The sequence below is a fragment of the Triturus cristatus genome, chromosome 2_1 (genome assembly GCF_964204655.1).
Source record: "Triturus cristatus chromosome 2_1, aTriCri1.1, whole genome shotgun sequence".
Taxonomy (NCBI): domain Eukaryota; kingdom Metazoa; phylum Chordata; class Amphibia; order Caudata; family Salamandridae; genus Triturus; species Triturus cristatus.
The window spans coordinates 830280776-830298715 of NC_140581.1; the positions used below are offsets into that span (position 1 = coordinate 830280776).

Sequence of the window (17940 nt, forward strand, 5' to 3'; positions counted from 1 at the left end):
ATGCAGGAGTAGCCAACCAATTCTCACCCTTAGTCACTAGATCAGTATTGATACTAGCTACATGCAGACTGGCGGTTGGAAGATTATTATATATAATCTCCACCTTACGCACAAAGAAATCTGCAAGTTTGTCTCAGTGAACATTGGAAGAGACAGGGGGATCCGCTTTCACATTAGGGTGTTGCATCTGTCTAAGAAGAGAAAAAATCATTTTGGGCGGGTTTTTACTGTCCAGAATTTTGTCAGCAATATAATTAGCTCTTGCTTTCCGAATCAACCTATGGTACGACTTAATTGCATCAAGATATTTATTTTTTGCTTCTAGCTCATAAGCACGCCTCCAGGTTCGCTCCAATTGCTTAAAACCTTTTTAGCTTTCCCTAAGGTTTCAGTAAACTACGGATTAGATGGTATGTATGGTAGCAAGAGCTGAGCGTCGGCTGCCCAGGAGCCCACGAGGCTTCTGTTCAGTATCGGCCACATAGTGTGGTTTGATCAGATCAATGGAGATAAATCTCTTTTCTCTTTTGCCGGCAAGAGGCGGAAGAAGTACTGTTCTTGTTCCTTCGACAGTCAGGACAGGTACAGGCTTCTGTAGGATGGCTCAAATTATTTTTTGTCCACAATCTTTACTCTGACCAGGTCCCTGACTTTTGGGATCCATGCAGGTCTTGCCGTGACTGATTTGACTTCCCCAGTGGTAGTGCGTTTTACTTGCACGTTGCTTTGTAGTGCCCGGATCCTGAAAAAACAGCCAAACATTCATTGATGTCAAATGGATTTTCATCCACCACTGTGCTTTCATAGTCGAGATCAGGTACCCACATCCTCGTCCCAAATAGGACCCCGTAAGGGGTGACACCTCCTAGGGAACTTATTAGCATGTTGCTAAGGGCTCTTTGGACTCCGTATAAGTGATTGAACCAACTACCACCCCAACCTAATACTCTTGCTGTTAAAAAGTGCTTTAAGTCTCGGTTTTTCCTCTCACAACTGAATTTCCCTCGGGATGGTACGCAGAGGAGTACCGCAAAGCAACACCCAAACCTCCCATTGCCTCCTTGTAAGCGCTAGAGCTAAACGCCGGGCCACGGTCAGAATGTAATGTGCCAACTACATATGTCCCGATAAAGACTCGTAAATCTTTTATAACAGTTCTAGCGTCAGCCAACCGCTGAGGCCAAACCCACAGGAACTTAGAGCATGAATCCACTGCCACCAAGATGTACTTGTAAGCCCCATCCGATTGCAGGGGGCCGCAGTGGTCCAAATAGACACAAGCGAGTGGTCTGTCTGAAATTAGTAATGGTGGCTGCGCTGGACGTGCTACGGTGGAACCTTTCATCTGCTGACAGATGTTGCACTTTAGGACAAAATTATTTGTCTGTTTAGTTAGTCCTGGCCACCAATAGCGTTGTTTCAGTAAAGAAACCGTTGTGGTAACTCCTGCGTGTGCAGAACCTAGACCCTTGTGTGAAGCTAGAATTAAACCTAATCTGCAATCCATGTTTGGTATTTCTCTATCCCCCACTCCTGGAATGTAAGCATACGGAATGTTATTTGCATCTAACTTGTAGAAGTACTTGAGTGGAAAATCTTTCGGTACGGCTGTGCTGTTTTTGCGTGAAGCAATGACAGCTACCATTATCTGTCTGTCTATTCTCTTATTTGAACGAGTGATTGCAGCTACAGAAGCAGTTCATACTGCCCCCTTTGCGGTTTCATCGGCCAATGAATTCCCTTCAACGTGAACGCCATCACGTTGATGACTCAGCGTGTGTATCATGTGAGCTCTTGGTAGTTCATTTTTCAACTCAGCTACCTGTTCCCATAGCATTTTATGCTTAATTGTGCCACCTTTTGATTCTTTAAACCCATTTTGACCCCGGTAGCGAAAATACTCATTGTATAACCGGACCCAATAAAAAGAATTGCACACAATCAGTGTGGGGAATTTTCGATCCGTATTTATTAGTGCCAGTAATAGGGCTTTTAATTCTGCCAGCTGTGAAGTCTTTTAGACACTGTGTCTTCGTAATGCTAGGATGGAACTTGCCTTCCTGCATACAACCTTTCACAATCACACACACGGCGCTGTATTGCTGTTTACTTCCTACGGCTGGCTGAGCAGATCCGTCAGTGTAAATAATGTATTCATACTGATCTAGAGGGATTATTTCATTCGGGGGAGGATATTCTAGTTCATATTGCAGAAATGCTTGTGTTTTAAGTGTTGAATCAAATTTGTAATCTACATCTGTTGCAGTGAAAGAAGTGGCCCATTACATCCATCTTGGATGTAAAGTTTTAGCACTTGGAAAACTTGCTGTTGTCACAGTCTATAAGGCCGGTACTGGAGTTATGGCAATGATTTGCTTCCCCTGAGCCAGTGCTCTTTCTCTCACTACAGCAGTCTGTACTGCTGTCTGAATTTTTTTTGTTGAAGCAAAACGCGTTAAAGTGTTTGTGTTCAAGTTTGATTTGTATGCTATGGGTACTGTTCCGTCTTTATTGAAGGTCCAGTAAGTGTACCCAGATTGACCCGCTATAACACGGATCACCAGATTTGTGGTGTTTACACATGTGTGTATGTGTTTGGAAGCTATCATGTCAGTGAACGAAGGATGTGTTCCTGAGTCCAATGTCTAACTGAGAAATCAGGTCTTATTAAGTCATGAAAAGGTTTTACTTTTTCTGCATAATCTTAAATGTAAGTTCTGCCAAATTTAACAATCTCAATATGGATTGTAAGTTTTTCAGCGATTTAGGAGGTTGAAGCAGCGCACATGTTTCTAAAAAGTTAGCTGCCAGGCTTTTTCCCTCACTTGATAACTGGTATCCCAAAAACAGGACATTGAGGTGGGCTATTTTCGATTTTTCAAAGTTGAATTTGTAGCCCTCAGAGACGAACCCCAAAACTATGTCGCTCACCCTGGTCAAGTGATCCTTTAAATCATCATCCATCAGATAAATATAATCTACATAGGACAATGCCTCTTCATCCATTTTCTGAAGTAACTCTGTTACCCTAGCAGAGAACAACCCAGGGCTATTCTTATACCCTTGGGGGAGTCGACAAAATTGACTCTGAGAACCGAGCGCTGAGAATGCTGGCAAATACCTGCTCTCAGGTGCTATATTTTGGCAGAAAAATCCATTTGAGATATCTAATGTTGTTTTTTATTTCTTCCACACAATGTTATTCATTAATGAAGCACTGTGTGCATTCTGTACTACATTTTTTTTAGTGCATGTGTTAAGATGTCTGTAGTCTAAAACTAGACATTATGAATTATCGGGTTTCGTTACAGGAAACAAAGGATTATTCATGGAAGAGGTGCAAGTTTTAATTACACCCTGGTATTCAAGTTGATCTAAGATCTCCCTGACCTGTTTTTTCACTTCTTGTTTTAATGGGTATTGCCTCTGTGGAGTTAGGGTAGTTTTTACTGGGATTGTATTGTGAAGTGACTCAGCATCCCACCCAACATGGTTGCGATATAATGTTGGAATAAATGCTACCGCCCATTCATGCGCGTATGTATATTTTAAGTATATAGTACTGTTTCTCCCTTTGGTCAATCCATAACAATTTCGGGTCGCCAATCTTTTTCAACTAAAAGGATGTCATGGCCATAAGTCAGGTTCTCCCAAAACAGACCTTTAATTTTTCTGGGTTTGTCCCCCTCCATTTGGAGTGTTATTTCATGTAACCTATGTGGGACACTTACCCTTGTATCAGGTGTTTCCACCATGATATGTTCATTCAACTCCACTGTCAACAGAAATTCCATCAGGTTCTGGCAAGCTATTGTTACTTTTGCAGCGCTGTCTAGTATCATCAGAGCCAATTTCCCATTCATATTTGAGTCCTCAGATTTTGTTTTTGTCTTTTCTTCTTTTTTGGAAGTATAGTCTGAAGCGCGTTGCATGTCTCTGGACTTTGTACTCTTCTTGTCCGTGTTCTGACCGTCCTTCCCTCCTGGAGTCTTTCGATGAATCCTGAAAGTAACGAGAGGTACGTGTATCGGTATCCTTATACCAGTCAGGTTTTTTTTTTTTTTTGACAACAGACTTTATTGGCATTTTAAGGACACCGGGGAACTCGTCACCATACATGGTACCAAAATGGATATTGGAAGAGTGAGAATTGGTATCCCTGTTCGTCCCCCCCCTGGTCTGTGGAACATCAGACCCACGACCCCTCCCCCCCCGCACATCACACCAACCCACTGCCCAGCATGTACATTTAACATTTCCCATCAGTTTCTGTTCCATATTCTGGTTACCCTCCTGCAGCTCAAAGTTCTTGGGGCCTCGGATGAGTGACTACCGGGGCTCTGATCAGTCTTTCTATCGGGTCCAATGTCTCTGCGCCCGTACGTATGGATAATACGATGCCCCGATATCGTGCCCATCTCTTCCATACTTTACTATGCTTGTGCGGACAGCCCCTTGCCAAGAATACTGCCTCTTCTGCGGACATGCAGCGATCCAATGCCTTCCTCCAGGCCTGAACTGGGGGCGGGGTAGATGACTTCCAGTGCTGGGCAATATCTCGCTTGGCCAGCGTCAAACCCAGAAACAGGAGGTGCCGCTTATAGATATTGCCCCCTATCTCCTCAGTACTGTGTAATAGTGTTATCCGGGGATCGAGGGGTAGCTCCCAGCCCAGCACCTCCCCCAAGCACGACAGGACCTCAGCCCAGAACGGGCGCAACCGACCACAGTCCCACACCGTGTGTATGAAGGTGCTGTCACTGTCGCCACATCTGAGAAATGTAGGGGACTCAATTAAGTTCATGCGCCAGAGGCGGTGCCGGGTGATACCAGTCAGGTTTTTTAATGTTATCACAATTCCTACGGTTGTACCTCCTTTCGGAGGGCTACTGTTGACCCACCCCTGGATTGTCGTCTGTTCTCTCTATTCTTTTTTAAAAATATTTTATTATCCCATTTCTTCTTGAAAGAATCGGGTGCTTGCTTGGTGTTACCCTTTTCAGGACCACCCATGAGTTGAGGTTTTGTGCTCTAGCTCCCAAACTATCTCTACCTAATTCAGCATAGGTGTCTTCAATAGTTTTAGGTAATTCACGTTCCTGTTGTAAAGGAGTGAAATCCCTCGGGTGTTGGCGTATTGCCACTGCTGCTGCCTCCCTTTTTATATTTGCTAATATAATAGCTGATACCTGGGCAAAATGTCCTAACAATTTCATCCTTAAGTTCAGAGCAGGTTCTGCTCCGTACTCATTCTGTATTTGTCGTAATGCATCTGATATTATTGATTATGAAGGGATACCATGAGTTCTGGTATATATGGGAGCGAAAACTGTACCCCATGTGGTACAATCCTCTATCTGGGGATCTATCCCCATTGGCAAGCAGATTGTTAGCATTCTGTGTTTTTCTTAAGGGCGAGTGTATGGAAATACTGCGTCTAGCTGTGTTATTTTTTAGCTATCCAGAATGGCATATGCTCACGTCTAGTGGGCATTTTGCCCATAACTACGTGTAGCGTTTGTGTTGTTATTTTAGTTGTAGATCCCTGAATTTGTTCTGCTGATGTAGCCCTTGCTGGCTGTAGTGTAGTGTTCTCATCACAAACTATGTCAGGTTTCTGTAAAGTTTTATTATTTCTTTATGAAGTGGACGTAACTCTGCTACTGGCATTGTGTCAATGTCTGGATGTGGTTTGTATGCCGCTAGGACGGGCCAAGTTGCTCCATCTCTTCTGAGCGGACTGAGTCTCATTTTTTCTTTTCTGTGTGGGAGGGCACCTTTAAACCAGTTTATGTGCTCCTGGTAGGTGAGCGGAACTTCAATGTCCTCATATTGACAGTGTTAATTTGGTGTTTCATCTTCAAAGTAAGAATGAAATGTATGTGCGTCTGCTTGTGGGAATTTAGCACATGAATAGAATACCTCTGTTCTGTATGATTTGTGTTTGTGTGCCACCCCTAGCTGTGACTTCATAGTCTGCTAGTTTTAACGTAAGGGCAGTTCTAACATTTTGTGAAATGTTAATTTCCCCTTCCTGTTCTTCCTCCCTACCTGCAGCACGTTGTGCTGGCGCAACGGCGTCTTCATCAGCCATTATTTTGAAGAAGGAGAAAGGAAACTGAGATACGGTTTTATGCACAATAGGAACTTTTTGTCCTTCAAGCTTGATAAACCTACAGCCAATACATAGAATATGCCTACTCAGCTGTGGCAGATTGTTCCCTTCCCACTACAGAAGTCTCTGGGGAAATGTGAGTTGGGGTCTCTGAGAATAGCACGACTGAACTACTCAGATTTGACCGTTAAATAAGAGCCAAACCAACGTTGGCAGTGCCATTTTGTTTGGTAATATACATCTATATAGGATCTGCGCGTTTAGACAACATAGACTGTGGGATTGGTGTCCAGACTAATTCCAGACACCCCCACCGAGTATTCGCCTGTATACCAGCTAGCTCACAGTGCCACTAGAAACCCCTCTTACCCAGGAGAGAATAGTACTTGGTAACTATCGAACATGACAACTCTGTCCCATCAGGGATCGTGGAAACAGTGCGATACTTTTCGCTCAGTTACTCGTGCTCAGTTTATTTCAGAGAAAAACACAGAATAAACAGAATAAACAGAATAAACAGTGGGGAAGTTTTCAATGAGCATTTATTAAACCAGTGTCATTCTAGTGTAAGATAGGTGTGCTGAAACAACCATTAGACAGAAACAGATATAAATGATTATAAGCACCAACAGAGTAAAAGGATGGTAGATTTCTACCATAGTGCTAAAACAATGAATACAGACAGGTATAAAAATACATGACAATAAAATGTGTACTCCTACGATGCGATCCTTACTAGATGTACCTAAGTGTACCTAGCATGTATGTAGGTGTAGAGCCAAGAATCCCTCTAGGATAAAGTTAACCCCATTACCTGAAGTGAGAGACTGTGGGAACCCGTCTTGGTCTCGAGATGGGAACCCCATGAGGGATGTCAGACCACTGCAAGCTGGAGTGTCTGCACAGAGGAATCCCAGCATCTCGCGTCAGTGTATTAGCATGGAAGTCCTTTTCTCCTCTCCCTGCCTCAGCAAAGATATGATGTATATATACCCAAAGTGGTACCCTCAGGGGTTCTACTTTGCTGTGTCATGTTGGACTTAGGATGACGGAAGGAAGGACCCTTATACATAATTATTATGCAGGCGATGGAAGTCCTGCTGAGTTTCCAAGAATCCTCATACATAATGGGCAAAGCTAGTTTTCAGGGAAAACCCCATGTCCTGTAAGCAGTACTGTAACTAGGTAAAAGGTCAGTCCCAAGATCCATTATGTAGGGTAATGGTAGGGGAGAATAAAGGTGAAAGATTAGGTGGTTCCCTGAGCCTATATTGGGGTACCTATATGAAACATAACACCAGTTGCTGGAGTAAAATTGGTGCATCACTTTGGAACCAGTGCTTTGCCTCCTCATGAGATTGATGCATCGGACAGCATTTCGCCGCCTCTGCAGTTTGGAGAGAGCAACACATACCCTCAACTGCGTGGAGAAACCTGGTGCATCGCTCAATGCCTTTCGAGTCTGGCTCCCAGTATCACCATCAGCACGTGGAGATAATCGATGCATCCTTGACCTGTGGGCTCCGGAACAACGCAGCCCACCATGCATCTCACTGTTGCAACCAGGAAAGGTACTTTGTTCCTCGAGGTCATCTGCATGAGTCCTTTGACTTTGCCTCCGTCCAGTGCGACCTCAAGTAACCCTTAAAGAGCTATTTGCTTCTAAGCGCTACACTGCATTTACTCTTTTGAAATTCAGTATCTCAACTTCTATACGTTGGATTTTGGTTATTTTGTATTGTTTTAATCATAATATAATAATCTATTTTTCTAAACCTGTGTGGAGTCTTTTCTGTGGTGTATTCATTGCGTTACTGTGTGTGTGTTGCACAAATGCGTTACACATTGCCTCTTTAGATAAGACTTACTGCTCTGTGCCACGCTACCAGAGGTTGAGCACAGACTATCTTCTAGTGTGTACTTAGTTTACACTGACTAGAGTGGTGATTCCTGCCTGGCCTAGGTGCATACCTCAGCCAACAATGAATTCCAATTCTAACAACTATGCCAATTATGCCATCTGAAAGAACACAAATCTACATGGACTCAGTGCAGTGAACATTTTCACATATTTCTAAATGTGAGCATTGTGAGTTATCAAATAGTTAATAATCTGCATAATTTTCACTTGCTTGTGTGGCTCAGGTATAAAATGTCTTTTGAAAGGTTGTATGACGGAACAAGGCTGTGAAATAGTCAGCATGCCTTTACTATGCATTTTTTACCCCACATTTGTTTAGATCGCATGTGCTCTTACAATGTTTGCGTTTTCCAAGCATTGTTTATATGTATATGTATATTTATATGTATATAAACAATGTATTTATGGGGGGAGGTCCCCCACACCCCTGAACTTAATCTTAAATACGTGGTAAATGCATACATTATAAAAGAATATGTGTTCTAACAACCTGCATGGTAAAAATGTGTGGTAAAGGTACAACGTGGTAAAAACCATGTTGTAAATGCTGTTTCCCCTTTTGAACACGGTCATGCATGCTATTATGATTTTTGTTTATTTATTCAGAATGAGGAATTGTGTACTGATCAAAGGGGAAGAACAATCTGAGCCATTTACTCCTAAATGTGTTAAGGTAAATGTATGCTGGATTTGGGACACACATATCAGGATAATTGATCAAATGAAATATACATTAAGATGAAGAAGAAAAATACTGATGTGTCTCTCTGACGTTTTCCACATATATATCTTGGTTAGTATGTGACTATCTATAGAATCACTTTGGTAACTCTAAACAGGTTGAATCAAATCAATGCAAGCTTGAAACCTTTTATAGCAGTGGTGAGTAGAACATGGTAGTCTTTGAAAGTATCACAGACTATACCACCAGAATTGTGGTGCACACCAACCAGCCAAGGGAAGGCAGTTAAGTTTCTTTTCGTATTAATAGTTAGGCACATTCTCACGTAAGAAGGTCTTGAAAATTATAGTAGGTGTTGCACAATGCAGCACACATAGAATGAGGAAGTAACACACAGAAATTAGTACATTTCTCTTTGTTATGCCTCATTGGGGAAGGCATACCATTTTAACGCATTCACATGTTTACTAGCTTTAGAAAATCTGGGAATGCACCAAATCCCATAGGTGGATGTATGAAAACACACATGCTCCACCGATGGAACGCCGTCCCGACGCAAGATAACTCAAGGCAGCAATATGCATTGCCTCGTGTTACTTTGTATTTACTAAAGTGCACAAAGCCACGCAAGGTGGCTTTTAATTACTTAGTAAATACCAAAAATTATTTTGCATCTGCAGCATCACAAAGTGAAGCAAACCCTACGCAAAATACTAGTAAATCTGCCCCCTAGTGTATAGTTCTGGGCCAGGGCTGGCATTGTTGGAGGGAGAGAGAAGTGAAGAGAGATGCTAGGATGTGTATTATTACTATCAGCTCATTTCTTAAAGCCATTGTGAGATGTAAAGAAGCGGCCATAGCATATAGATATTTGGGACCTGCAGTCATGGACTAGATTAAAGTCCTTCAATTAACCCGCACGTGTGACAGATCTCTTCTGTTATTCCATGCCTGTTCATTCAGTGATGGCTGGTTTATTGGCTGCACAGCACTGGTGAAGGACAACCCACGTAGCAGATATGTCTTATGTGAATGTAAGAGGTGTAAGTTACATTCAGCTGCGGACCGCTGAGTGTTATGGTATAAGTATAAGTGTGGGCCAGAAATGTTATGCATGTACCTACATAACTATATGATACCCCAGTGAGGCATAAGCCAGATCTCTTTAACTTATCTGCCTACAGATAGTAGTTTGCTGGTTTGGTTGTATCCAAGCTGTGGATCATAAGCTGAAGATTGAGTTTGGGGGCACAACTGTCTTTCTAGGTTCATTTGCAGGGATGTGTGGTAGTGAAGTTGTATTGTTAACAGCCATGTTTTCTCCTGTCTTTTGAAGTGCATAGGCCCCTCCATGCTTCGAATGCTGGCTGGTAGAGTGTTCAAGAGCTTGGCTGCTGGTGCTGAGAAAGTAGTGCCTCCTACAGATTTCTTATAGTAAGGTGGTATGATAACTGGTGCAGGCCTGGAGTGCAGTGTCCTGATTTGTTTGCATTGCTTCAATTTAGCTTGAAAGCATAGCTGCCCTTTTCCTTGGAGGCTGTGAACAATGTAAAGTGCCTTGACCTTTGCCTTTCTTGCTATAGATAGCCAGTGGAGTGATTTTAAGACTGCAGCTTGGTGTTCTCTTGGGTGAAGGCAGAGTAGAAATATTGCAGCAGTATTATTTATGAGTTGTATTATGCGTATCATAAATGTGGGTGTGCCAAGGTATAGGCTGCTGGCATAGGCAAGCTTGGAGATTACGAGTGTGAGGATGGCTTACAGTTTCTGTTGGTATCCAAGGTATGGGAGCAGGCAACGTAGTACTTTCATTGCATAGAAGGCACTCTGTTTTATGTTGTTGACATGTGGTTTCTAATATGGGTCTGAATTCATGGTTACCCCTAATTTTCTGATGATTTGGTGGAGGGGCCTCATGTTCCTTAGGCCATATGGTGGGTGGTAGGCTGTTTTTTTGTCACTCTCCGCACGTCATAATCTCTGTTTTTGCGGTATTTAGCATTAGCTGGTCACTCATCATCCATGTGTTTATGGCCCAAAGCAGTCATCAAGTTTTACATTGTAGAGGTTTTCCAGACCATCCATTTTTAGAAATAATTTGGATGTCATCCACATAGTTGTAACAGGTGAAGTTGAATGATTTAACCAGGTTGGGTAAAGAAGTTAGGTAGATGTTGAATAGTAGAGGGAATATGATGAACCAATGTGGGACACCTAGTGTTGTACGCGAGGAGCTAATAGAAAACCCAAAGCTACCAGTCATTTAGAAGCAACGTCAAATTAGGAAACTCCAGATTCCACTATTGCTTGGTGCTTTGATAAGCCTATTGTGCTGGGGGAGAGTTATCACATGTCAGGTACGACTTATATTTGACTGGCATTGTTCCAGCCTATACTGGACTGTTATGAAATATAGACTGGTGTGTTTAGGTAGCTGCTCTACAGATTGTTATTTTGTATAAAGGAGCCGCATAGTTTGTTGGGTTAATGTGCCTGATGCAGAGGAGTGCAGATATCCTAACTAGCAGTAGTAAGAATCTGAAATGACTCAATATAGCCTGCCATGTCACAAAGGACTGCTATAACAGACTATCTTTCAAAAATAGTTTAATATCTAGATAACCCTGCCGGAGTCAACACAATGAGGATTCATCTCCTTCATCCAAATTATGGGGAAACCATACATGGCATTTGAGGCTGAAAGCATTTGTACTATAATTGACCTCTCTAGAATACTCTGCAGAACATCGAATAACATTTTCTGATTTTTGCATAATGTAATTTAAGATCTGTGTAGTATGAATCTTCTTTTTGAACTTTATTGACGCCTATGAAATTCTGCTTTATCTTTATCTAATTTATGGTCAAAGCAGATAAATTGCTGTTATGAGGTCCAATGTATGTATAAATTACTAAATGCTAAGTATTTGGTGAACATTTGGGGTAGTGTTTATATTGTGAGAAGTTTGTGAATGCTGGGTGGTAGGAATTTTATGAATCCTCACATGTTCTGAAATGTTCCTACACAGACATATGAGGAAAATCTGTGATTTTGCCAAGGTTTGGAATTTGCAGGCCATTCTGGGTAAGAACAAGTATTGGAATCCATGCAAACTACACCACCCCAGACTTCCCTAGGTACCTTATTTAAAAAAATGTTGGGGTCTGGAAAGATTCTCTGGATGCCAACCGAGTACTGGCGTAAATACCAGAGCTACCCATATTGCCAGAACTGGTCAATTTGCAAGGTAAAATCCTGTTCCTTTCCTTGTGTCTTAGGGGCCTTAGGGAGCCTTTCATTCTATGTGTGACAGCTCAGTCACACAAGTAGGGTACTAATTTTATAGGAAGAACTGAAGTAACGCTGGGTGGTAGGACACTAGTAGATCCCCGCAGATTCCTTTAGCACAATCTGCTTTCACTTGTGTTTTGCTGTGTAATTTCAGTGCGCACAGATTGCTGCGCAATATAGCAAAATAAAAAAACAACTTCAGAGTCGGGGAAGCATTTCCCTCATGTAGTGACTTTGATTTTGGAAAAGAAACATTTTCTGGTGTCTTTACTGTAGTAAGGAATCCCTTAATACGTACATACATTGTTAAGTTAGCATAACCACGTTAGATGTTAGAAAGCCATCTTGTTGCTTTTGCGCACGACACTGCATCTACATATTATTGTTGAAACAAACTGCTGACTCGCGCTTTGCCTCACACGAGAGCAATCTGTTGTTACCATCCCGAGCTCTGCGCAGCGACCTTGGTCTGTACATGGTGTAACAAACAGTCTGGGTCGTTAGACAATGCATGTTTTCCACTCCAGGTTGATCGACCCACTATTTAGCCATAACACACAGGCAGCTGCGAATACCTGAAAGTTGGTGCTTTTAATATTGCAGACATCATGTTTAATATCCAGACCGAAGACGAGCCTTCCTGCGAGAAGACTTCTGATGCTCCTGTGATGTGATTTCACTAAGCTGATCTTTGAGGTATGGGGTCCCCTGTTCAAGCCTAAGAGACCTTTTATTAGCATAATAATAATATTAGCTTCTTAGTTAAGGGAAGGTGGTAGTATCCTCTGTCATTTATAACATGATCACTCCCTTTATATTCTATGGTATTGTAACGATGCTGATGGTTTTGATTATAATCATTTGTCTGCTTGTATTAGCCAAAGTACTGCATCTTAGGACACGTGGTCTATAAAAATAAACTCTTTTTATTTTCACCGTGTCTCTGTTTATTCTTGTTGTGGACTGATGTGAGAATAATATACGAACAGGTATTTCCGATTCCCACCATTCCTGAGAGTACACTGAGTCGCTTGTTCTGGGTTGTCTTTTCATTGGGATCGCCGAGCTAAATCTCGGATAACGAATGGGACACTTATGCTAGCCGGATACTGGGTTCTGGGTTCTGAGGTGAGTTTCTGGTACACCACAATTCACTGAGGTCCTGGGGTTCTACGCATAGTTCTGTGTATAAGCAGAATCCCTGCAACATTACCAGAAGCACTTTTTTCCCATCACTGTGGATGACTCATCGATGTCAACTGCACTGTGAAAGTAGTGTGGTGGACATCAATGGCTCGTCTGCCCTAAAGCAGTTAAAACCCACCAAATCCATGCAGCCTGTTATCTTGTCCTACAAGAATTGACTACAAGCTGTGGGGATATGATGGCCATATTCCATTACCTTCTTTGTTCCATGGTCGGACAGGACTTCTCCAGTTCCAGGAGGCCCACAGGTTGGTAGGCTTCTGGGACTGGAGAACAGTGAAAAGCACAGTGGTCAAAGAAAGGTGGCAGGTGCTGCCAATAGCCATGCACAGCCAAGAAAAAGTCTCAGTTGCCATACATGGTTGATGGAGAAGAGGGCATGACAGAGAATAACAAGTGTTGAGAAGAACAAAAGTGGAAAGATGGAAGAGAAGATAGAGAGGACAAGTTCTAGAAAAGGACAGAAGATTGATAGAAAGAAATGAGAGTAAATAGAAAAAACAAGCGGAAGCAGGAGAGACAGGAATGGGAAAGTTGAGCGAGGCAGCAGGGGCAGACATTGGCAGATGGGGAGTAAATAGAGAAAGTAAAAGAGAGCCTAAAGGAGCGAAATGATAGCTAGGTACATGTAGACAAATGGTGAGTGGCTGTTTTAAGTGGGATTTATAGTGTATCATGTTTTGGCCAATACACCTGACCCAATGTGATTTCAAAGCACAATTGTGCACTTTATTTTCTAAAAGGGATCTTATTGGAAGATCCACAAATCACCTTGCATAGAGGTCTTTAAAATTCTAATAAGGTCTAACCATTGTTACTTGATATACATTGCTTTTTGTAAAGTGTTTCACAATGGTACCCCTTTGGTATTTGTTACTATATGCCCTTTTAAAGCATGACAGCCATTTCTACATTTGCTGGTATAGTCGCTGAAAAGTACAACCTACTTGCTGAGAAGTTAAAGTTCTGCTAAGGAGGTGATTTGGCTTTCTAGTGAACATTTAAATATGGCAGTCACTTAACTGTTTCACAACATGAAGCTTGACTTTTATCTGCCTCTGTAGTAATGGCAAACGATCCCTCTGCAAGTAAATATTTTCCATTGCTAGTGGTGCACATGGCAGGAGTCCATGCTTTCAACATTCATCACTCAGAAAAGTGCCTTCTCGTCCAAGCGATGTAGGCCGCATATTGGATGCCACCTTGAGGGTCCTATGCAAGGAGCCTACTTCATGCGAAAGAGTAGAGACGGTCCATAATTCTGGAAGTGGAGTACAATGCAGCATCCAAATGGGGGGTACAATGGAAGAACCATCAAAGAGAGAAGTTATTACAGAGCAGGATCCTAGATGCAAACTTTGAAACCACCACTCGGAGTATTAGAGGCAGTGCTGCTGCTAGTGACCTCAGCCAGGCCAGTAAACCCATCACAGGCTCACACAATCACCTATACTTTACCATGCCTACCTGTCTTGCTGGTCGATATCTAACAAAGGTCTTCTTTTGTACAACACCTTTCGCACAATCTGCCTGCAACTATAAGGGTTATATGTCAATGTCAGAAGATGTTTCAGATCCATGTAGTTTTTATTGATGCTTTTGTGAAATGCAAACTATCCATCATTTGCCACAACCTTACAGTGAAATTAACGGTGGGACCTTCCAAACTTTCCCCGTAAATGACATCTATATTGTATTTAGTTTTAATCAGTGTTGCATCCCTAAAATGATTCAAACACTCTATTCTCCACTAATTTCCCAATATGATGTTAATGGACATACTCCAAGCTCTCTAAAGTTATTTTAAATTAATGGCAAATAAATTAAAGCTTCACTTACAAAGTTGGACGGAATTAGGAAACTCTTTATTAGCAGGTGAAGTTTCCTGATGTTACTAGACGTGAGGTTTATCCTTTCCGGCCTACTAGGTTAGATGATTTCCTGATGCAGAATGTCCCAGGTAAGACATCCTCCAACAAAAAAAGTTTGAGTGTTGAGGTTAAACATCCAGGACCTCAGATATGAGGTGTGGGAGGGAAGGCTCTAAACTGAGGCCAGATTATTTCTTTTTTAAATAATCTGATAAACTACGCATTACACAAAGCTTGAGCAGTTTAGAAAATTCACAAAGCTGCCAGTCAGCCTACTTTACATCCTTCTACTTTAAATCCCATCTAATTGATAGGATTTAAGGTTGGATTGTGAAAATCTAAGTGTGCTTTAATATGTACCTCAAAAAATCCATAATATCCTTCATATAGAATCACACTGTGTGCATCCTGAATATCAAAACCAGTATATTGAATCAAAAATATCGACGGGGTAGTAAGTATAGTTTATATATATGTGATCAAGGCCTCTCGAATGCCGAAACGCATCATGGCGGAGGTGCGCTTTGTTGGATACAATTAATAATTTTGCACTCAACTTCGGGTCTGTGTTCGTCTTTCCAGGAGGAATTGGGAGGTTTCAGACAAAGTCCTTCGTATATACATATATATATATACACATATATATGTATATGTGTGTGTGTGTATATATATATATATATATACATATATACATATATATATAATATGTGAGAGGGACAGGACGAAAAAGAATCTCGGAGGCTTAATGTGCGGATCAGTTTTGGTGTGGTTTTCTTGAGGAACGCATAAACAAAAATTGAAACGGCAAAGTTAAGGGTCTTCTCTTCTTCTCTGTGGATTTTCCGGGGTTTTCTTCCTTTTAAGATAGATCTTCCACTGAGAGGACGTCTCCAGGAGTCTCAGGAAGAAAAGAAGAAGGAAGCGGTAAGTACTACTGTTGAGCGGGTCATGGTTTCTAGGGTAAAGCCCTTCACCATCCCTGATAGTGTTGGGATAACACGCGGCAAGGTGTGCAATAATCCAAGATAGAAAAAAACCAGAACTGAAGAGTAGATATTGTCCCGTCCTATGACAGCCTACAACTAGTCCTTTTTCTTTGGGGAGCAGGTACACGCACAAATATGCTGTATCTTTCTATTGGAGCAGGCACATGCAAAGTATTGTGAGGGATTCTCCCTTTTAGTTCTGGAGATCTAATCTTTTAGGTTTATACATCACAAACGATAACAACAAAAAATGTCATACCATTGAGGTGCTAGGTGGACATGCTCATATGGGTGTTTCAAGTGCCAAGGGAAGTGTGTTCGAGGTGACAAACGGGCATACACAAATAAACTCCTGGTATTCCCTTCGTGTCCCCCTCCCCCTTGTAATACCCCTTACTCCCCTCCCCTGCCTGGATCACATACCGCAGGGGCTACAACTCTCCTGATTTGTGGCAGAGTGAAAGAGTCCTCCGGGGGCGTCCACCAGTCCTCACACCAGTTCTCGAGGGCTTTGTCGGTTTCCGCGTCCCCTTGCGTGGCGTCAGCTGGCTCTCTTCTGCTCTTGCCTGGATGTCTTCCCTCCTTGATGCATTTGGTTCTTCTCCTCATCCCATGCTGCGTCCACCTTCTTCGATGCAGCTGGGCTCCCTCTTCCCTCAAGGATCTTGACGTCTTCCGGGTTTCCTGGGTCCTCCTTATGTGGGGGTTGCTCCGCCTCCCTTCTCACGGTCCCCTGCTCCCATTGGCTCCTGCTATGAAGAGGCTGGTCTTCTCCCTGCACACGAGAGGCGTCGGGTAGAGTTAACTCTTGCTTCTCTGATCTCATTGAGACGTTGGTCTCGGCATTTGATGGCAAATACAGTAAGTGGGGCAAGTGGGAGGTCAATGTCGGGTCCCCCTCCTCACACTATATTTGCACAAGAAAACTTTTGTATTTTACATCTTTAATTGTCTTTCAGGCAACTATGTCAATGTTTTACTAAATGTATTTTGCACTATTCATGAGACACTTTGAATGGACTCTACATGGCCACCTTGTATATATACCCCGTGTGAATATTTGTATTTTGCACCATCATTGCGTATTTTGCACAACAATGTTATTGCAATTTGCACTTCAATTTGCGTATTTTGCACAACAAGCATTTGCACTTTGCAAAGATTACTGTTCATGTCTTTGTGCGCCTTCAAAAGAATTTATCATGATAAGAAAAAGAAATATTTTAGCCCACAACAAGGATTTCTGCTATAGATTGGCCATGACCATATATATTTCTTCTATGTCGTTCATCACTAATGATCACGTGATTACAAAGTGCTGTGTATATAAGGATGTTCAGTATGGCGGTTACCTTATGTGATCAAGGCCACCTGGTGGCCGAAACGCGTAATGACATGTCATGCCGATGCTGACTTCTAATACGTGAAGCACGATTGGTGTCCGTGTGCTATCCTCCTCGCCTGCCAGGAAGTGGAAGAATGCGCTAGGTGTTTGCATCATTTTGCTGGTAGTGGGTCTGCTACCTTCCACGGATCCCCTCGGTGATAGCTGGCCGCCACCTTCAGCCATTCAAAGTACTTTTTTTCGTGTACGGAAATCTGTGACGGCCCCCTGTGTAAACTACAAATCCCAGAAGAACCCTGATGGCTTGCTGCCGGATGTTGTCCCTCGCGGCATTTCCCGGCAATTCTTTCAGGGCGAGCTAGATTCTGGACGAACACGGGTGCCGAGGTAGTGTTTCTTTATTTCTACAGTCCAAGCAAGGTCCGGACTGTAAAAGAAGTCATCGTCAGCACAGCGCAGGCATGTCCAGTAACGCCCAACGAGAGCGCGAGGCGGAGGCTGATGAACTGTTCAGAAATTTGG

The 17940-nt window shown here is 42.4% G+C and overlaps 1 long non-coding RNA gene across 1 annotated transcript; it reads right to left on the reverse strand.

Annotated features, from left to right (window-relative positions):
- Positions 1–572: 572 nt before the first annotated feature.
- Positions 573–16633, reverse strand: LOC146865938 (uncharacterized). The gene is made up of 3 exons (XR_014976728.1): positions 16497–16633; positions 3732–4002; positions 573–742 (listed from the first exon to the last, which is right to left on the reverse strand). It is a non-coding gene; the product is annotated as an uncharacterized LOC146865938 (long non-coding RNA).
- Between the last annotated feature and the right edge of the window lie 1307 nt (positions 16634–17940).